This window comes from Triticum urartu, chromosome 6A, assembly GCF_056163025.1.
Source record: "Triticum urartu cultivar PI428250 chromosome 6A, HENAU_Tu73, whole genome shotgun sequence".
Classification (NCBI taxonomy): Eukaryota; Viridiplantae; Streptophyta; class Magnoliopsida; order Poales; family Poaceae; genus Triticum; species Triticum urartu.
Window position 1 is genome coordinate 133,800,452 of NC_141878.1, and position 26,426 is coordinate 133,826,877.

Genomic DNA, 26,426 nt, shown 5'->3' on the forward strand with positions numbered 1-26,426 from the left:
TGTTAGTATGAATTCCTTGAATATCCATGATGCTAATGATATGCAAAGCCACAAGCTTGGGGAAGCTATGTTTGATGAAGATGATATTTTTTGTCCCCCAAGTTTTGATGAGCAAATTTATTATGATGAAAGCATGCCTCCTATCTATGATGATTATTGTGATGACACGTATCCTTTAAGGAATAATTATAACCATGAAACTTGTCATCTTGATCTTAATATTCAATCACATGATAGTTATTTTGTTGAGTTTGCTCCCACTATTATTCATGAGGAGAATTTTGCTTGTGTGGAGAGTAGTAAATTTTCTATGCTTGTAGACCATGAAAAGAATGCTTTAGTTACTAGTTATATTGTTGAATTCATTCATGATGCTACTGAAAATTATTATGAGGGAGGAATATATGCTTGTAGGAATTAAAATAATATCAAGTTTCCTCTCTATGTGCTTAAAGTTTTAAAGTTATGCTTGTTTTACCTTCCTATGCAAGTTGATTCTTGTTCCCACAAGTTGTTTTCTCACAAGATCCCTATGCATAGGAAGTGGGTTAGACTTAAATGTGCTAGTAATATTCTTTAAGATTCTCTTTTTATGTTACAATTCTTATCCTTCATGTGAGCATCATTGAAATCATCATGCCTAGCTAGGGGCGTTAAACGATAGCGCTTGTTGGGAGGCAACCCAACTTTATTTTTGTTCCTGTTTAGTAATAAATAATTTATCTAGACTCTGTTATTATTGAGTTTTTATGTGTTTAGTTAGTGTTTGTGCCAAGTAGAACCGTTGGGAAGACTTGGGGGAAGTCTTTTTGATCTTGCTGTAAAAAACAGAAACTTTAGCGCTCACGAGAATTGCTGCCGTTTTTATTTGAAGAGTGATATTTAGTTAATTATTTTTTGAAGATGATCAATAGATAAATCCCTCTATTCCGGCAATTTATTTGAGAATTTTATGAGTTCCAGAAGTATACATTTGATCCAGATTACTACAGACTGTCCTGTTTTTGACAGATTCTGTTTTTCGTGTGTTGTTTGCTTATTTTAATGAATCTATGGCTAGTAAAAGAGTTTATAAACCATAGAGAAGTTGGAATACAGTAGGTTTAACACCAATATAAATAAAGAATGAGTTCATTATAGTACCTTGAAGTGGTGATTTATTTTCTTATACTAACGGAGCTTACGAGTTTTCTGTTAAGTTTTGTGTTGTGAAGTTTTCATGTTTTGGGTAAGGATTCGATGGACTATGGAATAAGGAGTGGCAAGAGCCTAAGCTTGGGGATTCCCAAGGCACCCCAAGGTAATATTCAAGGATATCCAAGAGCCTAAGCTTGGGGATGCCCTGGAAGGCACCCCCTCTTTCATCTTCGTTCATCGGTAACTTTACTTGGAGCTATATTTTTATTTACCAGATGATATGTGTTTTGCTTGGAGCATCATTTTATTTTCTTTAGTTTTTCTTGCTGTTTGAATAAAATACCAAGATCTGAAATTATTAAATGTTAGATAATCTTCACATAGTTGCATAATTATTCGACTACTCATTGATCTTCACTTATATCTTTCGGAGTAGTTTGTCATTTGCTCTAGTACTTCACTTATATCTTTTTAGAGCATGGTGGTAGTTTTATTTTGAAGAAATAGATGAACTCTCATGCTTTACTTAGATTATTTTGAGAGTCTTAAATAGCATGGTAATTTGCTTAAAATCCTAATATGCTAGGTGTTGGTGTCAAAACCAGCGGATCTCGGGTAGGGGGTCCTGAACTGTGCGTCTAGGCCGGATGGTAACAGGAGACAAGGGACACGAAGTTTTACCCAGGTTCGGGCCCTCTCGATGGAGGTAAAATCCTACGTCCTTCTTGATTAATATTGATGATATGGGTAGTACAAGAGTAGATCTACCACGAGATCGAGGAGGCTAAACCCTAGAAGCTAGCCTATGGTATGATTGTTGATGTGTATGTTGTCCTACGGACTAAAACCCTCCGGTTTATATAGACACCGGATAGGGTTAGGGTTACATGGAGTCGGTTACAATGGTAGGAGATATTCATATCCGTATCGCCAAGCTTGCCTTCCACGCCAAGGAAAGTCCCTTCCACACACGGGACGGAGTCTTCAATCTTGTATCTTCATAGTCCAGGAGTCCGGCTGAAGGTATAGTCCGGCTATCCGAACACCCCCTAATCCAGGACTCCCTCACTAGGTATTCAAGATTATTAAAATTTTCTTATGAGTGTTTTGAATACTAAGAGAAGTTGGATGCTTGATGATTGTTTTGAGATATGGAGGTAATAATATCAAAGTCGTGCTAGTTGAGTAGTTGTGAATTTGAGAAATGCTTGTGTTGAAATTTTCAAGTCCCGTAGCATGCATGTATGGTAAACATTATGTAACAAATTTGAAACATGAGGTGTTATTTGATTGTCTTCCTTATGAGTGGCGGTCGGGGACGAGCGATGGTCTTTTCCTACCAATCTATCCCCCTAGGAGTATGCGCGTAGTGCCGAGGTTTTTGATGACTTGTAGATTTTTGCAATAAGTATGTGAGTTCTTTATGACTAATGTTGAGTCCATGGATTATACGCACTCTCACCCTTCCATCATTGCTAGCCTCTTCGGTACCGTGCATTGCCCTTTCTCACATTGAGAGTTGGTGCAAACTTCACCGGTGCATCCAAACCCCGTGATATGATATGCTCTGTCACACATAAACCCCTTATATCTTCCTCAAAACAGCCACCATACCTACCTATTATGGCATTTCCATAGCCATTCCGTGATATATTGCCATGCAACTTTCCACAATTTCGTTTATCATGACATATTCATCATTGTCATATTGCTTTGCATGATCATGTAGTTGACATCGTATTTGTGGCAAAGCCACCATTCATAATTTTTCATACATGTCACTCTTGGTTCATTGCTTATCCCGGTACACCGCCGAAGGCATTCATATAGAGTCATACTTTGTTCTAGTATCGAGTTGTAATCATTGAGTTGTAAATAAATAGAAGTGTGATGATCATCATTTTCTAGAGCATTGTCCCAAGTGAGGGATAAAAAAAGAAAGGCCATAAAAAAAGAGAAGGCCCAAAAAAGAAAAGAATAAGGCCATAAAAATAGAAGGCCCAAAAAATGAAAAATAGAGAAAAAGAGAGGAGGGACAATGCTACTATCCTTTGCCACACTTGTGATTCAAAGTAGCACCATAATCTTCATGATAGAGAGTCTCTTGCTTTGTCACTTTCATATACTAGTGGGAATTTTTCATTATAGAACTTGGCTTGTATATTCCAACAATGGGCCTCTTCAAGTGCCCTAGGTCTTCATGAGCAAGCAAGTTGGATGCACACCCACTTAGTTTCTATTATTGAGCTTTCATACATTTATAGCTCTAGTGCATCCGTTGCATGGCAATCCCTACTCCTTGCATGAACATCAATCGATGGGCCTCTCCATAGCCCATTCATTAGCCTTCTTGATGTGAGAATTTATTCCTTTTTTGTCTTCTCCACATAACCCCCATCATTATATTCTATTCCACCCATAGTGCTATGTCCATGGCTCGCGCTCATATATTGCGTGAAAGTTTATAGGTTTGAGATTACTAAAGTATGAAACAATTGCTTGGCTTTTCATCGGGATTGTGCATGATGAGAGCATTCTTGTGTGTCGAAAATGTAGCATGACTAAACTATATGATTTTGTAGGGATGAACTTCCCTTGGCCATGTTATTTTGAGAGACATAATTGCTTAGTTAGTATTCATGCCGCAATATGAACTTTCATCCTGAGTCTTTCGGATCTAAATATTCATGCCGCAATTAAGAAGAATTAAACTAAAATTATGCCAAGTAGCACTCCGCATCAAAAATTCTATTTTTATCATTTACCAGCTCGAGGACAAGCAGGAATTAAGCTTGGGGATGCTGATACGTCTCCAACGTATCTATAATTTTTGATTGCACCATGCTATATTATCTACTGTTTTGGATGTTTATGGGCTTTATTATACACTTTTATATCATTTTTGCGACTAACCTATTAACCCAGAGCCTAGTGCCAGTTTCTGTTTTTACCTTGTTTTAGAGTATCGTAGAAAAGGAAAATCAAACGGAGTCTAATTGACCTGAAACTTCACGGAACCTATTTTTGGATCAGAAGAAGCCCAAAAGAATTGGAGTGCACGTCAGGGGACCTTTGAGGAGGCCACGAGGTAGGGGGCGGGCCCACCCCCCTAGGGCGCGTCCTCCACCCTTGTGGGCCCCTCGTGGCCCCCCTGACATACTTCTTCCGCCTATATATCTCCATATACACTAGAACTTTCGGGGAGCACAATAGATCGGGGGTTCCGCCGCCAGAAGCCTCCGTAGCCACCGAAAGCCAATCTAGACCCGTTCTGGCACCCTGCCAAAGGGGGAAATCCCTCTCCGGTGGACATCTTCATCATCCCGGTGCTCTCCATGACGAGGAGGGAGTAGTTCTCCCTCGGGGCTGAGGGTATGTACCAGTAGCTATGTGTTTGATCTCTCTCTCTCTCTCTCTCGTGTTCTGGAGGTGATACGATCTTGATGTATCATGAGCTTTGCTATTATATTTGGATCCTATGATGTTTCTTTCCCCCTCTACTCTCTTGTAATGAATTGAGTTTCCCCTTTGAAGTTATCTTATCGGATTGGGTCTTTAAAGATTCGAGAACACTTGATGTATGTCTTGCCGTGCGTATCTGTGGTGACAATGGGATACCACGTGATTCACTTGATGTATGTTTTGGTGATCAACTTGCGGGTTCCGCCCATGAACCTATGCATAGGGGTTGGCACACGTTTTCGTCGTGATTCTCCGGTAGGAACTTTGGGGCACTCTCTGAGGTTCTATGTGCTGGTTGAGTAGATGAATCTGAGATTGTGTGATGCATATCGTATAATCATACCCACGGATACTTGAGGTGACATTGGAGTATCTAGGTGACATTAGGGTTTTGATTGATTTGTGTGTTAAGGTGTTATTCTAGTACGAACTCTAGGGATGTTTGTGACACTTATAGGAATAGCCCAACGGATTGATTGGAAAAAATAACTTTGAGGTGGTTTCGTACCCTACCATAATCTCTTCGTTTGTTCTCCGCTATTAGTGACTTTGGAGTGACTCTTTGTTGCATGTTGAGGGATAGTTATGTGATCCAATTATGTTATTATTGTTGACAGGACTTACACTAGTGAAAGTATGAACCCTAGGCCTTGTTTCAACGCATTGCAATACCGTTTACGCTCACTTTTATCATTAGTTACCTTGCTGTTTCTATATTTTTAGATTACAAAAACTATTATCTACCATCCATATACCACTTGTATCACCATCTCTTCGCCGAACTAGTGCACCTATACAATTTACCATTGTATTGGGTGTGTTGGGGACACAAGAGACTCTTTGTTATTTGGTTGCAGGGTTGCTTGAGAGATACCATCTTCATCCTACGCCTCCTACGGATTGATAAACCTTAGGTCATCCACTTGAGGGAAATTTGCTACTGTCCTACAAACCTCTGCACTTGGAGGCCCAACAACGTCTACAAGAAGAAGGTTGTGTAGTAGACATCACGCCCCATCAGAGGGAGTGGCGACGCGGGGGCTGCTAAAGCACCGGAGCATGGCATGGAGATGGAGACAGAGATTGTCGTCACCGCCGGCGAGTTATCACTGCACCCTGACATTGTCGACGGCGTCGAGCTTCCACAGCTGGAGGCAGAGTTCCACACCGACTCTGGTGATGACCCCAGGGACGATGACGGACAGCTGGTTAGTCATCTATACCCATTTATTTGTCAAATAGATCATAGGGTTTCTCTGGTTACTCCTGCCTCCCCCTTTTTGGAATAGAAATCCTATGATCATGTTCTCCCAATCCATGAAATCCGAGTAAGTTTCATTAGATCTGTGTAGTGTATTGATTGTTTGAATGGTACAAGTGACCAGTGATTAGTTGTTTCATCTGTGCAAATGATTTCTGCTAGTAATCCGACTAGGGTTAGTGGTCGTGCTAATAATTCCTAGCCAGGACTTGACAGTTGATTTGAATGACCTACATATGTTTGTGCCATTATTTTCTTCAAGATTGGTGTGTACATAGACGACTATACTTAAAAATCAAACCATAATCTCTGGATATGTATAAATAAATAGCCATAAATTCCTAATCCTACTTCATGGCATGCAATCATTGATTTGATGCCAAATTTGTTTTACTATTTGTATAGGTGTTGTCTGATGATGTGGGCAGTGAGGATGAAGATGTCCAGAGGAGGTACAAGAGGCAAATCCTGAGGGAGCTTTATGTGGGAATGCATAACAGGCATATTAGGACCTGGAACGGCGGCTATCAATGCCCATTTTGCAACCACAAGCTTCATGGCGCGTATCTAAGTGTTCTGGCGCATGCAAGACGATGGGCCGTTGGCTCCTTCAAGCAGAAGTATTCTCATAGGGTGGAGCACGGTGCGTACGCCGAGTACCTGGAGAAGCTTCGGGATCGTGCCAGCATGTGAGATGAGATGTGGGATCGAACTATGTACGCTTGAGTATGCTTAATGATAGTTGAACTATGTATTTATGGTTGAACTATGCTTGTGTACGTGTACGCTTATTATCTATGTCTGAGTATGTTTAATCTATGTTTACTTATGTCTACCCATGGGATATGGATGCAGTCAGTTATGTTGATGGAATCTACCTCCGTCTTGGTTTATTGGTCCCCTTTGTAATTTGTGTTAAATTTTGACCAAAGGTTTAACTAACAAAATGTTAGTGCAGGTCGGCAAAAATTATATCGTTGGATGGGTATTTGAGCATAGTGTTCAATGATATAATTTCTGGCGACATGCATAAACCTTTCTAAGTTAAATATTTGGTCAAAATTACAAAGGGGACCAATAAACCAAGACGGAGGTAGTACGTCAATCACACACGGTTCCCAAAATTGGAACCGTGTGCAATGACTTTCATTTTGCCTGTTGCGTCAATCACACACGGTTAGCTCTAGCAAATCGTCACCTCCAAAATTCTTTGTGGGACAGAAAATCCTCACCACCCAATTCAAAAAAAAACCTCACCATCCCCACATCACAAAAACCCTCACCCCGCCCACCACCCCTCCGGTCACGATTCACACCTGCACAAGATCCTCTGCATCTATGCATGGCACCGCCTATCACGGCGGTAAACACTTTGGTCGCCGCCTACCGCCGCCGCCAGGTTGCCGGCAAAGCCCATCGCATTTCGCCACTTCGGATTTCCGCCGCCTATCGCCATCGACTTTCTCGACGCTGCTCATGGTCGACCCAGCTCCACTCTAGGGGAATCTGCCATACTGAGGGTTCTTTATCATCGACAACCAGGTAACTAATTTAATGAGATATTATCTCATCTCTTATCCCAGTTCATCTGGCTCCTTTAACCACCCGGCCGAAATCGCCGTGAATTCATTTTTATTCGATCTGATTTGAGGGTTTTCTTCCGTTCATAGATTGTACGCTGCACGGACACATCAGGACCTTGTGGCCGCCGCCAGACATTCCATCTCACCGTACTAGATGACTTGAGGATGCGCGCGGTATGTTCAATCTCACCCTAAATCGGCTGGCATGGCCTACTTTCCTGAACATATTCTAAATATTACTACAATTGGATAAAAGGTGACACATGCACCATATACGTCAAAGGGGATTTCCCCCTCTTCTTTCTATATTAGGCAAATTAATGATGTATTGTTCTTTCGATTACTCTCATATGTTCATGACATCATGTTGACCCTATCTGTTTAATTATAAAATTGTGTCCTTCAATTTCGACTGTTGTACAGTTCTTTCAATTTGGGCCCATATTTGCATGTTACCATATTTTCTATAACAATCCTACCATTTTCTGCAGTGCGTCCCTTGCTATGCAATAGAATCTGTAGTGCACAATCTTCCCCTTTACATAAATCAAGACTCCAGGGATGTCATACTGCACACGAACCATGGATTTACAATCGTTGCTACTGTAAGACTTGATCAACGTGGTGACCCCTATTTTGCACTGGATTTTGGAGAGAAATTGCTAAGTTTTATGAACTGCAAGCTGGCACTGGAATTGCACTTCACATTAAAGGGTCTGGTCATGAGATATATGGTAACTTCCCCGACGATATCATCCATCCAGACTTTGTTTGAAGTAAGTTTTCTTTGCAACTATCTGCATGTTGACTTACCCAGCAATATCAAATGAATTGTGTAGTATTTAAGCAACCAACTGTTATTCCCTTTTCTTACAATATTCCTACCTAATAACTTCTAGTTACTAATACACTTTTCTATTGCCCTGTTTTAACTAAATATTCACTATACTCCCATTTCTATCAGAAAGCGCCGCTGTCAAGGAGACTCCGGAGGTGGAGAACAGGGCTGCCAACAAGCGGAGGCGGGGCGAGCTAGAAACGCAAGCGACTCCAACAGGCCTAGACTTCATCAGTAGCCTCGCCGATGATATGTTGACAGTCATCATCTCCCTCCTCCCAATCAAATATGGGGCGCGGACAACCGTCCTTTCCCCGCGGTGACGCCGCCTATGGAAGTCCAGCCCTCTCAACCTCATCGACACCCATGAGCTCTACCATGGCTATCGCACAAGCTTGGATGCGTTTTCCAAGATCCTCGGCAGTCACCTTGGCCCAACTAGAGGTCTTAGAATGAGCAAGTTTCGTTCCAACGGCAAGGACCAAGCCAAGTTTGACGACTGGTTCCATTCCCCCGCCCTAGATAAGCTTGAGGAGCTCACTTTTGATGATGGGCATATGCGGTCGCTGCCAACGTTCGCACTCCGCCTCGCTCCCACGATGCGCATCGCAAAGTTCAGGAACTGCCATCCCCCCTTAATGACGGGCCCGCTCTTATTCTACCGCGACTGAAGCAACTCGAGCTCGTCGTCGTCTGCCTCTCAAACGGTGACATGGAGCGCCTGCTCCGTAGCCATACTACACTCGAGTACCTTCGTCTTCAGGCGATCAATGGTTTTAGTACCTTCCACTTCACCTCCATGACTCTCCAGACTATTTATGTGTGTTGCTGGTGCGGCATGACGACATCACAAGATGTGTACCACGGTATGGTCATTGAGGATACACCTGCACTCTAGAGATTACTTGTAGTTGATCAAGAAGGTCCAACAAGAATCATGTCATTTCTGCGCCGAAATTGACCGTGGTAGGCTACTCGTCTGACAAATACTCCGAACTTGTTATTGGATCCACACCCGTTGAGGTACAACAGCCGCCTTCTACCTCTTCTTCTACAAATTAACATTATTTCAAATTTTGAAGATGTTTGTTCATCTACCATTCAGAAAATTATTCCAACAAGCTGGACCTCGAAAACTGCGCACAGTGAAGGTCTTGGCACTAGAATCTATCGGCCCCAACCTGGAGCAAGTTGTCAGTTTCCTGAGATGCTTTTCGTGCCTGGAGAAGCTATATATCGAGGTGATGTTCCTTTCCTATTAAATGTTAACCATAAGGGATTTCAATTTGTGACACCTTTTTCTAGGTTTACAATGACAATGTACTACGATTTCTGAAGGATTCTTTTGGAGGATTTCAGTACATACATGTCCCCCCACTTATTGGTTGCTTAATCCATATGGTTACAATCAATAAGCATTTATCCTTTGGATTCATCTGTACTAGTTTTCTTAGGGAACTTTTCATCCACGCCAACCTCTTGTGAAGAAGGCTTCATTTTTCTAGAATGTAATCAAATGCCGATGTTAATCATGTCAGATCGAAGATGGCATGTTAGTGCATTTTACAAATCCTGCAAACCAAATAGGCATGTAGTAATGTTCAAAACTGCATGTAGCCACTAACACGTTTTCTTCTTTTGCAGATAAGATTAGGCCCAGTGGTGGATAATGTGATACAATATAACAATCACGTCGAATGCCTAGATCCGCATCTCTCAGGAATTACTTTGAACTCCTACCAAGGGACCTTACCAGCGATTATATTCGCCAGGTTCTTTGTTCTCAGAGCAAGTGCACTAAAGGAAATGAGGTTTGCCCTACATTTATTTCACAAAAATGAATGGTTAGTTGATCAGCGCCGGCGCCTGCGGCAGAATGGAATGGGCTCCAAAAATGCTGAATTTCATTTTGGAACTTCAGATGACAGAGTAATCGGAAGTCATCATGTCAACCCCATACTTGACTTCTCAGTGGTTGACCCCTTTGCAAAAATTGTGAGGTTTCGATACCAGACTTAGAAGTGGTAATATTAGTTTGAGCCTCTCTGATATCCATGTTCAGCAGATCAACGCGAGCATTTGCAGCTGATGAGCTGAATTTCATTTCTAATATCAGTTTGAACCTTGTAATCTTCGAATTTAAGCCATATAAATCTGGAATTGAACCTTGTAATATTTCGAGCTTTTGTGGTACAATCGTTGAAATGGCATCGTATGAGACTCGTATATTGGTAGCACTATTTTGACCTTAATATGCAATGGTATTAGGTTTTATTAACCATCTCAGAATATGTTTACCTTGTCGATTTGACAGCACACAATCTGTATAGCTAACTTGACTGCGATCATCGACATTATTGCACACAGTTGGTTTCTTCCACCATGTGCCCTATATAGCCCAGAATTAATTATCGCACTTGAGTGTCCATCATCACCCTTCTGTGTAACTTTGACCTCATCAGCCACGGGTAAACTTATGACCAAAGTCATTCCACACACTTCGTTTTTACAAAGCTTTTTGACAATAAACGCCCACGATTTGTCCCTCGTCTAGCCGACGTGTGGCCAAACTATCCGGGCGGGAAGCTTGCGCGGTTAACTGTGCGGTAGCACGGGAAAAAGCTCACAGGCGATACATTTGGCGCCTCTTCGAGCCCACGCGTGCGGTGCAGTGTTGTCAAGCGTGCACTGGAATCCTCCGCTATGAACGACATTACAAGACGTGACGATTACAGGCCAGCTGGCCCCCATTTATTATAGCGGCCATTGAACCCTTTTGTCTCTTCAACCTTTCGATCATGTCGCACCATTGCAAGAAGCACACCCACCACGAGAAATTCTTAGAGGGTATCCTGTGCGGCTCCAATGGTGCTCCGAGTGGCTGTCAACGACGAGCAGCAGTTCACCATGCGTGCTGTGGTGGACACCCACAGAAGGTTCATGGACCTCTCGGTGGTGTACACCAACAACCCGGTCTGGGTGGAGCACTCCATCCACATCATGGAGCTGTTGCTTGCTGAGGAGAAGTACAAGGTGGTCGGGTTCGACCTCGAGTACACCCACACTTGTGCCGGGTCTCGTCCCAAGGTTGCCGTCGCCCAGATGTGTGTGTGCCACCACGTCGTCGTCTACCACTACTGCCTGGCCACAAGGCCTTGCGAGCGTTTCTCCAGGTTTGTCAACAGCCCCCACTACATGTTCGCTACGGTGGACACCACCAATGATGTGAAGGCGCTTGAGAATACGGGCATCGCCTGCCAGAATCTTGTCGACCTCCAGGGCCAATACAAGATCTGGGGCAGCAAGGAGCATGAGAAGGACTCACCGGTTCACCTTGCTGAGGCCATCATCGACCCCTACTACAGAGACAAGAACGATTTGTGCAACAAGGACAAGCATGCCTGGTAGTCGGCCTGCATGGAGAACCTCGACAAAGCTCACGTCGTGTACGCGGCCAAGGAGGCGTACACGAGCTATGACATGTACAGGCGGATCGTTGACATGAGGAAGTGCCTCCTACCCCAAAACGGCCAGGGATCCAGCCGGAAGCAGAGCAATGGCAAGCATCGTCGCAATAATAAGTAGGTGATTAGATCCTCGTTTCTCCTAGGTTAGTATCCATGTAATTGCTTACTTGGTGTGTGGAAATGTTATGTGTGTAGTCACTTGTGTAATTGTATACTTAATTTGGTTATGCAATGATGTCTTTTTAAGTATATATGTTGATGCTCTGTAGACAGAGCGTAGATGTTGTGCGGACAAAGAAAATCACATCGCACACAGACTAAACAATGGAACCCGTCGGTGATGTTTCATCGATCACTCACAATAGTATACCAGCAAACGTTTGCTCACAACACACACGGCTTGTTAGCAGCAATCGTCTGTGTTGTTATCGGTCTTTGCACACGTTCCCGATTATAGACCTGTTTGCCGCGTATCACACACATCTTGTTAACTTGAACTGTTTCTGTTCTCTTATCTCAATGCAAACAGTTCATCCGAGTGAATCGGATGCCGTATATCGCACACACCTTGATCTGGCTGACTGTTTCTTTTGTGTTGCCTAATCACAAACAGTTCATCCGAGTGAACCATATGTTGTACATTGCACACACCTTCATCTGGCTGCCCGTTTATTTTGTTCCTCCTCATCGCAAATAGTTAATTGAACTGAACCATATGCCCTGCATCGCACACGCAACTAAAATCTGAACCTTGTTTGATGCATCCTCCATCGCAAACGATTTGCAACTTTTTTGACGGTTTTTTTACACCACCGTTTGCGATTATTGCATCGCACACAGTTTCGTCGAAGGGTCTCTAATTGTAGTGTCGCGTTAGCAGCATCCTACAGTAGTCGGAGCCGGGAAACCCAACTATCGACCCAAGACATAATTCGGAACCGATGCATATAATGCAATACCCGAGATGCCGAATGCATAAAGAAAGAAAAGTGGCGGATTTGAGGCATAGGGCGAGTATTATGGTCGAACCCCCGGTCTATTACCCGTTTACTGTCGTAAGAAAAAAATTGTGCCAAACTAGCTTATGGTGGCCTCGAATAGCGGAAGGAAGGTGCGATATGGAAAGTGGACCGTAAAGAGTGGTCATTATTTCCAAAAAGTTCATAACGTCTATCCGTACAGTTCGAACTTCCAAAGCATCTGTTACAGGCACTTTATATGTATATGGAAAAGGATTTTTTTCTTACAGATGAAAGGTTTTACACAAGGCCTTGAAGCGTGGGTTGATATCCCTACTGTGCCTTGCTTTACGTTTGCACCTTTGCTTCTGTTGGGGGAAGCTCCATAAAGGGCTTAAGAGTCGGCCAACGGGCCCTTGACTAGGAGCCTTGAGAGGTCGTCGAACTGTTTTAGCTTGATGTTGTTCGTCAACCGGAGACGTGTGGGACCATAGCTCGGTTGAGCCGAACTCTCGGTCTTTAGGTGGATTTAGTCCCCATAGCCACCCATCGTATTTTGAGTGCGAAATTGTGCTGACGAGGCACATAATGTGCGAATTGGCTGGGCGTGTTGTGGGGGTGCATCCCTATTTACGTGAAACATAAGGATGTCCCTCGAACGGAGATAGAGCTCAAGGCCCATTTCCTTGCTTCTCGTGCCTTGACGGCGGGCTGATAATGGGGCCCCTCGATGTTGGTTTGGACTTTGGCTGCTAGGGCCGTTGTGTGTTGTTCGGTCCAGAGTGAACATTCTCTGTTACCATTGACTGTAATGACGCCCTTAGGTCCGGGCATCTTTAGATTTAAATATGCATAATGGGGGACAATGTTGAAACGGGCAAACTATGTTCGGCCCAGGAGTGTGTGATAGCCCCTGCGAAAGGGAACAATGTCGAAGATCAACTCTTTGTTGCGGAAGTTGTCCGACGAGCCGAACATCGCTTCCAAAGTGAAGGTGCCCGAGCAGCGGGCCTCCACGTCTGTGATTACAACCTTGAAGGTGGTGTTGCTAGGCTTGATCCTTGGCGGGTCAATGCCAATTTTCCTCATTGTATCTACATAAATCAGATTGAGGCTACTGCCTACGTCCATGAGGACTCTAGTGAGGTGATACCCACCGGTAATGGGGTCGAGGACTGATGTCTACTACACAACCTTCTTCTTGTAGACTCGTGTTGGGCCTCCAAGCGCAGAGTTTCATAGGACAGTAGCAAATTTCCTTCAAGTGGATGACCTAAGGTTTATGAATCCGTGGGAGGCGTAGGATGAAGATGGTCTCTTTCGAACAACCCTGCAACCGAATAATAAAGAGTCTCTTGTGTCCCCAACACACCCAATACAATGGGAAATTGTATAGGTGCACTAGTTCGGCGAAGAGATGGTGATACAAGTGTAGTATGGATAGTAGATAGAGATTTTTGTAATATGAAAATATAAAAATAGCAAGGTAACTAGTAACAAAAGTAAGCAAAAACGTTATTGCAGTGCTTGAAAACAAGGCCTAGGGTTCATACTTTTACTAGTGCAATTTTTCAACGGTGATAACATAATTAAATCATGTGGCAATCCCTCAACGTGCAACAAAGAATCACTCCAAAGTTTCTATCATAGAACGTAGGATGAAAATGTGCGTCAACCCCTATGAATAGATTACCCCAATGTCACCTCGGGAATCCGCGAGTTGAGTGCCAAAACATACATGAAGTGAATCAATTGAACATCCCATTGTCACCACAGATATCCCACTAGTAGAAAAAGGGTCAAATGTGAAGCACATTAGTGCCGGTTTGAATTTGAGCCGGCACTAGTGTGTCCATTAGTGCCGGTTCCAACGGCTAGGCGGGCGGACATCATTAGTACCGGTTCGTGGCAAACCTTTAGCACCGGTTCATGCCACAAACCGGTACTAAAGTGAGCGGTGGCAGGATGTTGTCAGTCCGGGGCCCCTCCAACACCTTTAGTACCAGTTCGTATCACGAACCGGTACTAAAGGTCATCCTACATAAACCCTTCGTCCACCCCGAGCTCGCTCTATTCTTCCCCTTTCCCCTCTCCTCTCTGTTCTTCCCCTCTTCCTCTCAAGCTCATCACACATTTTGCCCAAAATTTGTCAAGATTTGAAGGCCCCCATCCATTCAAATGATCACAAAGGTTAGCAACTTTGTCCTTTCATCTCTCATTGCTAGATTACCTCTTGCAATGCTTTATATAGTGAATTATTTTTGAGTTTAGTAATTTGGGAAGAATTATATATATGTGCTAGTATTTGATTGTTATGCAATTTGAGGTCAAAAATAACACTTAGTTTGCATATGTAGGTGTGGTTTACTTACTGCCTTCTAAATCTCCATCGTAACCACCGTCGATCGCCCGCAACATCCCGTCGCCGGCACCAGCTTGTGGTGAGCCTCTTGTTCATGAATGTTTTATATAAAAAATTGATGTTTGTGTGATTTTGATATATAGTTACTCGTATAATTATCTTACCCATACATTGTTTGTTATACATAGTGCCATGGTTTTGATATCCGTCCCCGTCGGTCCTCGTCCGGGTTATGATTCGGATGTGGTATATTCTCTTTTAAAACTATTTGTTGCATTTCATGTTTATGACAAATTATGCCCATCAAGTTGACATAGATATTTGTATGTAGGAGGTAGTTGAAACGGAAATTCCAACTGACCCTATTGTCGAGAGGTTAAATTTAGTTGAAAGAGAAAACGAGGATTTGAAGGAAAAAATTGAAAAGAATTGAGGGGGGAAGATGGAATTGGAGTTGCATGTTGCCGCTGTCGTCGATGATCACAAGATTAAGATGGAGAAAATGCGCTTGAAGATTAGAAAATATGCCATTCACAGTCAGGCTTGGTATCATTATGATGTTGGATCAATTGTTACCTTAGTTGCGATCTTGATCACATTTGTTGTTGCATTTAAATTCTTTAGCTAGAGAGTTATTTGTTTGTTGCATTTAAGTGTTGTATGAACTTTATGTATGAACTTTATGTATGAAATTGTATTAATTTGGTCTTTTTCGGTGTTTTGTAATGAAGATGATCCGATAATGGATGTACGATGACCGATGCTCTCCCGAGTTCATTAATGGCGTGCAAAATTTTCTGCTTGCGGCTGAGACAAACAAGCGGGCGGATGGTTTTATGCCTTGTCCATGTGTTGGCTGTAAGAATGATCTAAATTACTCTAAGTCAAGAACCATTCACGTCCACCTGTTTAAGTCTGGTTTCGTGCCCCACTATAATGTTTGGACCAAGCACGGAGAAAGAGGGTTATGATGGAAGACAATGAAGAAGAAGAGGACGACGACAGCTATCCTGGCCATGTGTTCCCTGAATACGATGATACAACAATGGGGGAAGAAGCTGAGCCAGTAATGCGGGAAGAAATTGAGCCGGCAATGCGGGAAGAAGCTAAAGAAGAGGCATCAGATGAGCCCGTTGATGATCTAGGTCGGGCCATTGCCGATGCAAAGAGAAACTGCGCAAGTGATTTGGAGAAGAAGAAGTTGCAACGCATGTTAGAGGATCACAAAAAATTGTTGTACCCGAATTGCGTAGGTGACAAGAAAAAGCTGGGCACCACACTAGAATTGCTGCAATGGAAGGCAGAGAATGGTGTATCTGACATGGGATTTGGAAAGTTGCTGGTAATGATAAAGAATATGCTTCCAAAGGACAATGAATTGCCCAAGAATACGTATGAAGCAAAGAAGGCTATCTGCCCTCTAGGGTTAGAGGTGCAGAAGATACATGCATGCCCTAATGATTGCATCCTCTACCGCAGTGAATACAAGGATTTGAACGCTTGCCCGGTATGAGGTGCATTGCGCTATAAGATCAGCCGCGATGACCCTGGTGATGTCGAGGGTGAGCGGCCCAGGAAGAATATTCCTGCCAAGGTGATGTGGTATGCTCCTATAATACCACGGTTGAAACGTTTGTTCCAAAACAAAGAGCATGCCAAGGCAATGCGATGGCACAGAGAAGACCGTAAGAAAGACGGAAAGTTGAGAGTACCCGCTGACGGGTCGCAGTGGAGAAAAATCGAAAGTACGGGAAGGAGTTTGCAGATGACGCAAGGAACGTATGGTTTGGTCTAAGCGCAGATGGCATTAATCCTTTTGGGGAGCAGAGTAGCAACCATAGCACCTGTCCTGTGACTCTATGTTTTTATAACCCTCCTCCTTGGTTGTGCATGAACCGGAAGTTCATTATGATGCCAGTGCTCATCCAAGGCCCTAAGCAACCTGGCAACGATATTGATGTGTACCTAAGGCCATTAGTTGAAGAACTCTTACACCTGTGGAATGGAACAAGTGTACGTGCGTGGGATGAGCAGATGGGGGAAGAATTTGACCTAAAGGCGTTGCTGTTCGTGACCATCAATGATTGGCCTGCTCTCAGTAACCTATCAGGACAGACAAACAAGGGATACCGCGCATGCACGCACTGTTTGGACGATACCGACAGTATATATTTGGCTCATTGTAATAAGAATGTGTACCTGGGACATCGTCGATTTCTTCCTAGCAGGCATGCCGTAAGAAAGAAAGGCAAGCATTTCAAAGGTGAGGCGGATCACGGGACGAAGCCTCGCCACCGTACTGGTGTTGATGTACATGATATGGTCAAGGATTTGAAGGTAGTCTTTGGAAAGGGTACTGGTGGACAACCTCTTCCGAATGACACTGACGGACGCGCACCCATGTGGAAGAAGAAATCTATATTTTGGGACCTGCCCTATTGGAAAGACCTAGAGGTCCGCTCCACAATCGACGTGATGCACATGACGAAGAATCTTTGCATGACCCTACTTGGTTTCTTGGGCGTCTATGGGAAGACAAAAGATACACCTGAGGCACGGGAGGACCAGCAACGTATGCACGGAAAAGATGGAATACATCAGGGTCATGCCAGCTACGCTCTTACCAAAGAAGAGAAGGAAATCTTTTTTGAATGCCTACTCAGTATTAAGGTACCGTCTGGCTTCTCGTCGAATATAAAGGGAATAATAAACATGGCAGAGAAAAAGTTCCAGAACCTAAAGTCTCATGACTGCCAGGTGATTATGACGCAACTGCTTCTGGTTGCATTGAGGGGGCTTCTACCGGAAAACGTTCGATTAGCCATTGTGAAGCTATGTGCATTCCTCAATGCAATCTCTCAAAAGGTAATCAATCTAGAAATCATACCAAGGTTAGAGAATGATTTGGTGCAATGTCTTGTCAGTTTCGAGTTGGTGTTCCCACCATCCTTCTTCAACATCATGACGCACGTCCTAGTTCACCTATGCGAAGAGATTAACGTTTTGGGTCATGTATTTCTACACAATATGTTCCCCTTTGAGAGGTTCATGGGAGGCTTAAAGAAATATGTTCATAACCGTGCTAGGCCAGAAGGAGGCATCTCCAAGGGCCATGAAAATGAGGAGATCATTGAGTTTTGTATTGACTTTATTCCTGACCTTAAGCCAATTGGTGTTCCTGAATCGCGGCATAAGGGCAGACTGGATGGAAAAGGCATGCTAGGAGGGGATCAAATAATATATATGGACGGACATTCTCTCACTGAAGCACACTACACGGTTCTATAGAATTCCGCCTTGGTGGCTCCGTATATGCTCGAACACAAGAATTTTCTACGCTCCAAACACCCGGAGCGGTCTGATGACTAGATTACACGTGAACAAACCCGGAGTTTCGCCGGCTGGTTGCAGACACGTACCATGCGTGACGCCTCCATTGAAGATGACTTGTACTCACTGTCCCAGTTACCATCTTTGAATATAAAGACTTTCAAAGGGTACGAGATAAATGGTAATACATTTTACATGATCGCCCAAGATAAGAAGAGCACCAACCAAAACAGTGGTGTCCGCTTTGATGCAGCAACCAGGACGGGAAAGGAGGCATATTATGGTTATATACAGGACATATGGGAACTTGACTATGGACGTGGTTTGAAGGTCCCTTTGTTTCGGTGCAAATGGGTCAATATGACACTAGGTGGGGTAACAGAAGACCCTCAATACGGAATGACAACAGTGGATCTCAACAATCTTGCATATGCAGACGAACCATTCGTCCTAGCCAATGATGTGGCACAGGTTTTCTATGTGAAGCACATGTCTACCAAGCCGAGAAAAAGAAAAGATAAGGAAGCGAATGCATCATACGATGAGCCAAAGCGGCACATAGTTCTTTCTGGGAAGAGAAACATCGTGGGAGTGGATGACAAGACAGACATGTCAGGAGATTATGAAAAGTTTGATGAAATTGCTCCATTCACAGTGAATATTGACCCGAGCATCCCGTTAAATGATGAAGATTTTTCATGGCACGGCGCAAAGGGACACACGCGAAGAAAAAGTTTCACACCCAAAGATCTGGGATGTGATTGGCTTCACTATCATCACTTTCTTTTGTGTTTCACACCCAAGAGGGAATCTCTGTAATAGTTAGGGTAGTTATGTGTTTTGGCATTTGAAACGTGAAGAAATTTTATGTGCAAACAAATTCTTTCATGCATTTACTGATTTTTTCCAGCTAAATTGAAAAACACTTCAAATGAACTCCGAAAAGGTTGAAAGTTGGCATGGTATCATAATTTCACCCAGATATCATGTGCAAAAAAGTAGAGAGGGTTACAGCAAAAACTGGATGCACTTCGTGTACAAAATGGACAATCTCTTTCGAACTATCAGGGTTTCAGACGAAAACTCATCTGTTACAAAGGCATTTCATTTTTTAAATAACCTAAGCATTACCAAATTGAATATAATGATGAAACACACTAATATTAAACATAATAAAAAAGAATCACTGAAAAATGTATTTTTAAGTTTAAGTTATTCGCAAACTAGTAATTCACACAAATTTCAAATAATTCAAAATTTAAACTATTCAAATTTGAAAACTACCAGCACTAACTGAAAGTTTCTAATTTTTTGTACCTAAAGCAAAAATATTCACAAAGAAACTCTAAATATAGAAAAAGAACAACTAAAAATAAATAAAACAAAATAAATAAAGCAGAAAAGAAAAAACTAAATGAAAAAAAGCCCACCTACTGGGCCACAGTGGCCTGCATATGACTAGAAACCCAAATTCTAATTGGGCCAGGATGCAGGCCCGCTAGCCCAATAGGCCCATCAGGGCATAGCAGCAGATGTAGGCCCGGAAGGCCTGCTTAAGAGAGGAGCTCGAGAGAGCTACGGCACTGGGGCTTATAAACTAGTGCAGGTGCCCCTCGGCTAGCGACGTGGGACTAAACTTGCCGCACCGCACCTGCGCCAGCGCACCACCTTTAGTACCGGTTGGTGGCTGGAACCGGTACTAAAGGGTGGGTCTTTAGTACCGGTTCCAGCCACCACCCAGTACTAAAGGTGTGCTCTTCCCGCTGCTTGGTCTAGCCAAATTCGACCTTTAGTACCGGTTGGTGGCTCCAACCGGTACTAAAGGCTCCTCGTATATACATAGCACTTACGAAAATTTCGTCAGTTTCCTCCCACTTCTCTCTGCTTCATCACCGCCGCCGTCGCGCCGTCCCCGTCGACTCCGCGCCGCCCCCGTCCTCGTCGCGCCGCCCCCGTCGCACCGTCCGCGTCGCCGGCCCGTCCCCGTCCCCACACCGGCCCGCGCCACCGTCGTCGTCACCGTCGCCTCGACCTCGCCCACGCTGTGAGCCTCAGTCCCCCCTCTCCTCCCTCCAATCGAAGCCACCGCGCGCACCGTCGATCGCCTTGGCTCGCCGTCGCGGGCGTCCCCGTCCCCGCACCGTTGCCTGCACACACAACACATACACACACATACACACACATACAGAATTTTTGTTCGGTTTTTAGTTTTTAGTTTTTCTGTTTTTAGTTTTCTGTTATTAGTTATTAGATTTTAGTTTTTCTGTATTAATGATATAGAAATGTTAGTTATATATAGAAATGTTAGTTATATATAGAAATGTTAGTTTTTTTGTATTAATGTTATAGAAATGTTAGATATGTTAAAGAAAAAAATTGTTATAGAAATGTTAGAAATGTTAGTTTTAGATATGGTCAATTTTTTTTAGTTTATTATATTTTTAGTTATAAAATTTAGAATTTGCATATATGAAATCACAATCCATCATTTAAAAAATGTTACTTTACTTTTGCGGCATATAGTATTTGTTGTCGACGATGCCCGGCCCGCATCCTCGCCGTCGACCCGTTCGTGACGACGTCCTGCTTCAGAGGACCCATGTTCGGGACTGGGCTCTGCCGGGCTGGCACTGGGAGGTGCTACCTTCAAGGGCGCCACGCTTGGTGAGGAACTCGGCCCCGGGTCCCGTCGTCGACCCTGATCTCCTTTGGTGGCGTTCCCGTGGGCCACTTTCGATGTGGAGGGAGCCGGCCGCGCCGGAGGTGGTACGTCGCCGTGTCAGGGAGGAGGACGAGCACGTCCATCTCTACATGGCTGCTATGGACGTCAGGTTCTCAAATACCTGGCAGGTTCTTTGGGGAGATCACCCAAGCTATGATCCAGTGATGGTTCCTTCACTTTGGTTGTCCACCGACCGCGCCTCGGGAACCGCGAGTGGCCTAGATTACTCTCTAGTATTCGATCTTTATTAGCTAGCTAGCTAGTGATGTATTCAATATATAATATTCGAGATGATTTATTCGAGATTATATATATTATTCGAGACGATGTATTCGAGATTATATCTATTATTCGAGATGACGTATTTGAGATTATATTCGATGATGCTTATTATGTACTATGATTGATTCAGTTTTTCCTTATTAATTGATTGCATCCATGCATTGTAATTTGAATATATTTCTTTTGGATTAGTTAAATAAAACCTATGGCAGACAATACCGGCAGAGAGGGAGAAGAGGCCCTGTTCAATATCATACGCAATCCTCGCGGGGCAGATGATGATCAGAATGAAGAAGATTATGACGGCTCCGAATATCTAAACAACACCGGGGAGGATGATATGATATTCGATCGCGACGACCGAATTGATGAAGTCATGAACTATGAACATGACGAAGAAAATGTTGATCTTGAAACAACAAAGACCAGCGAGGTATATTTATATAAGCAGGAATATGGTGATCATCACATGTTTTAAATGACTTGAAGATATATTAACGAATCGATCTTTCTTCTTTCAGCCATCCGGATCGAGCAAATCTTCAGGCAGCAGGACAGTACGAGGCCCGAACAAAAAGTTGAAGGAGGGCGTAAAGTACAATATCGAGGCCATCAAACCTAATGGCGAACCATTAGTGCCTAAGAAGATTGCGGGCAAGTTCATTCATCAGTGCGGAGTTCTTGTGAAGGACCAACTCCCGATCTCCCTTCAAGAATGGAGAGAGCCAGCAAATCCACGTCCAGATCTTACTTTTGTCGACGACAGACAAAAAGTTCTGCTTTGGGAAACTCTCATGTGACATTTCACCCTACCAGATCATTTCACAGATGCAGATGTGGAGAAAGTCAAGGACGCTGCTCTTAGGAAGATGGCGGTTGCATTCAACAACCACAAGAAACGTGTATGGGACAAGTACGTCAAGGGAGGAAAGAAGACCCCAGTATTCAAGGGAACACTAGAGAAGCAAAGTGCTCATTGGGACGATTTGGTGAAATGAAAGGAATCGTAAATATCTAAGGAACGGTCGAGAATAAACAAGGCCAATGCCGCAAAAAAGGATAAGTTCCATAAGCTGGGGCCAGGTGGCTACGCGGTGGCAATGCCTAAGTGGGATAAGTCTGAGAAAGAGATGGAGGATGCAGGTGTCACTCCAGTTACATTGAGGTGGCCTCCCAGGTACAAGACTTGGTTCTATGCGCATGGGGGGAGTTGGACCCGAAGACAGGCTTAGTTTCGAAGAAGGCATGTCTGAACGGAGCCGAAGATAAGATACTTGTTGTAATAGAACAGGCTCGATCGGGGGTGTTCAAGACCAACAGAGAGAACGATGAGCTTACGCGTGCCCTGGGAAATCCTGAACACCCGGGAAGAACACGAGGCAAGGGCGTTATTCCGTTGTATGAGGGGTTTTCAGACTGGAACACCGACTACAGAAAATGTGCGAGAAGGAAGATTGCGGAGGAGAAGAAGAGGAAGATGGAGGAGGAGCAGAGGAAACAGGACTATGAACGCCTTCAAGGCCTAGGATCAGCGCACGCGGACTTGGCAGTCAAATTCCAGCGGCAGCAAGAGCAAATCGACTCACTTAGCCAGCAAAGGGGGTCTCACCAGCGGCAGCAGCTAGCGGATGATCCATCATTGGATAGCACCGTCCCATCCATGCCGAGAAGCAGCGTGGGTTCCGCCCCGGGAAACGCATTGCTGGATAGATACCCCGTGGATGACATCATGGAGAACACTAACTGCGAGCTACACTTCAAAATCAAGAACATATCCATGAACGTGGCGGATGCCATTGCTTTTACAAATCCCCCCGAGGCAACCTTCCATTGCAACCCGATTCCAGCGGGCTATGCTCGTGTCTTGGTTGATGAGGTGGTGGACCAATATTCGGGGCTAGAGCTTGACATTCCTGGAGGTGACGAGGAGCACACACTGGGACAGGCCAAACATCGTATCATCCTATGGAGAAAGGATTGCATCAGCCGACTCCTCGTCGAAGTCCGCCACCGAGTCAGCAGACTCCCGCTCCTCCAAGTCCACCAATGCATCAGGCCACTCCTCCTCCAAGTCTGACACAACACCAGACCACTCCTCCTACAAGTCCAGCACAACTTCAGGCCACTCCTCCTCCAAGTCTGGCATAGCTTCAGGCCACTTCTCCTCCTCCAACTCAGCCATGTCAGCCGTCTCCGCCACCTCAGCAATCACAGAAGAGAGCCGCCGCAGCTATGGTGCGTAGCGGTACAAGTCGAGGTAGGATGGGAGGTACAAGCGGAGGCAAGCAATTTCAATATGTCCAAGCCTCGCGCCTCTTCCGCAGAGGCCTTACGACAAGTCCGAGGAGGAAAATGCAGCCATAGTGAAGGCCCATGTGGAAGCCCATTTGGCACCGAAACCGCCACCGCCGCCAAGGGAGAAAGTGCCTGAGGAAAAGATTGACCACTTCATTCGTATGGCTAGAGCACCAGCTCCCAAGCCTGTTGACACAGACTATGAGCGCCACCTCAGGAAGTTAAATCGAGCACGTCTACAGAATGAGGCGAGCACGAGCTCGAGCAAATCAACTGGCAAAAGGAGCGGTAAAACCGTTCCCCACCTGGGAGAACAGGCGGCGCAATCAATCCCCCCGCTTGTTGTGCCAACAACACATGAGAGTACGCGCCCCCAATATTATTGTGGGCAAACCGTTAACGTTCCCGAGCTGGGCGATGTGGTAATAACCGAGGAGCATATTGAGCAGGCTGGAAGGCTCATGATCACTGTTGGACAACTCCTCGATATCGAGCTCATGTCTCCGCTTAGAGAGAAGGAAATAAAACGGAAATATGTCCGGGGCCAACCTTTGGTCGAGCCAGACGAGGTCAAGAAGCTCCCAACGAGAATGTATGAATTGCATCAATGGTACATCAACATTACCAAGATTTCCAATCGAGAGTCCCTCATGGTGAATGTCAAGAACTATTTTAGTTATACAATCAAGACACACTCGACAAATCTATCGTCAGTTGCTATTGTCTGTAAGTGATTACTTTCAACAATTTAAGTCTCAAGCTAGCTGTAGTGATCATTTTGATCAATCATTAGCTGTAATTATCCTCACTATATTCTTTTCCGTGGTATTATGCAGGATGAAGATGTATGAAATGAAAAAAGGTGCACGCTATGGCATTGGGTTCATTGACCCAAATACCATTAATGCATACACATGGAACTTGGATACATATTATCGAGCAAGTGTAGAGGAAAGCATGCTAGAGTTCTTCAAGCACCTCAAATACAATGAAGATATACTACTTCCTTACAACTTCCTGTGAGTCACACTATCTTGTACTACAAATTCTGTTTTTGCTTACTAGCTAGCTACATGTTTTTGCTTACATATATATATATATATGCCCGCTTAATTAAGACATGCAAACGTGTGTGCATGCAGTTTTCACTGGATCTTGTTAATCATTAAAGTTGATGAAGGAACAGTTGAAGTACCGGACTCACTACTTAAGAAACAAAGTGACTACACCATCGTGAAGGGGATAGTAAACAGGTAATTTCAATCATTATTAACTATATCTCAGCCTATTTAATTAGTTCGTCATTTCCTGATAACAACTATTTAATAACCCCTCTATTCATTTTCTTTGTCGGCGGGCAGGGCTTGGGCAAAGTTCATCAACGTCACTCCAGGCCAATGGAAACAAAACCTGAAATGGTATCGACCCAAGGTAAGTAATTAAGTAGTACTAGCTAGCTAGCTGCCATCTCTTTAATTATCATGCTTGATTAATTATTATCTGATCAAATTCCATTCTCGTAAAGGCCCTGAAGCAGGCGTCGGGGAATAATCTGTGTGGATACTACGTTTGCGAGAACATTCGCATGATGGCGTCCTAAAGGAGCAGATCTCAAAGACTGGACTGGGTACGTTTGTCAGAACACTATTCACAATTTTTACACCATTATCGATATCTAGTCACACAACTGATACACATGCATATTGATCTCCTTCTTAACAGTTCAGAGAGGTGTGGGACAAGCTCCTACCAATGGAGCGCATACAAGCAATTCAAGAGGAAATAGCGGGATTTTTGCTCGACCAGGTCATAGATACGAACGGAGAATACTATTACCCGCTACCGCCCCCATGAACCATTTCCAATTGTCATCGTGCTCCGAAGGCACCAATTAGGCTAATGCCACTGGCTCCGAAGGCACCAATTAGGAGGAATTCTATATAGCTAGCTAATTGTATATATATATACATGTGTGTATGTGTGAATTAATGGTGGTTGTGAGACATTCGATGATATATATATATATATGATCGGTTCTACTCGAAATTCTATTTATATATATGCATAACGTGTACAATATGTCGTATCGTAAAATACCAGCAAACGAAAAGGTATTAAATGGAAAACACAAAATTAATTGAAAAGGAAATCATAAACCCAACCCCCCCCAACCTTTTAATACCAGTTGGTGTCACCAACCGGTACTAAAGGGCTCCCTGCCCCCAGAGCTGGCTCGTGCCACGTGGTTGCCCTTTAGCACCGGTTCGTGCGGAACCGGTACTAAAGGGGGGGACCTTTAGTCCCCACACTTCAGTGCCGGTTACCGAACCGGCACTAAAGGGCCTTACAAACCGGTGCTATAGCCCGGTTCTGCACTAGTGTCCCATCGCAAGACATACATCAAGTGTTCTCAAATCCAATATTCAATCCAACATAACAAAACCTCAGAGAGCAAGACTCAATTCATCACAAGAAGGTAGAGAGGGAAGAACACCATAAGATCTAAACATATAAGCAAAGCTCACGGTACATCAAGATGGTGCCAAATCAAGAACATGAGAGAGGGAGATCAAACGCATAGCTACTAGTACATACCCTCAAACCCATGGGTGAACTTCTCCCTCCTCATCATGGAGACCACTGAGATGATGAAGATGGCCTCCGGTCATAATTTCCCCCTCCAGCAGGGTGCCGGAACGAGGCCCGATTGGTTTTTTGTGGCTACAGA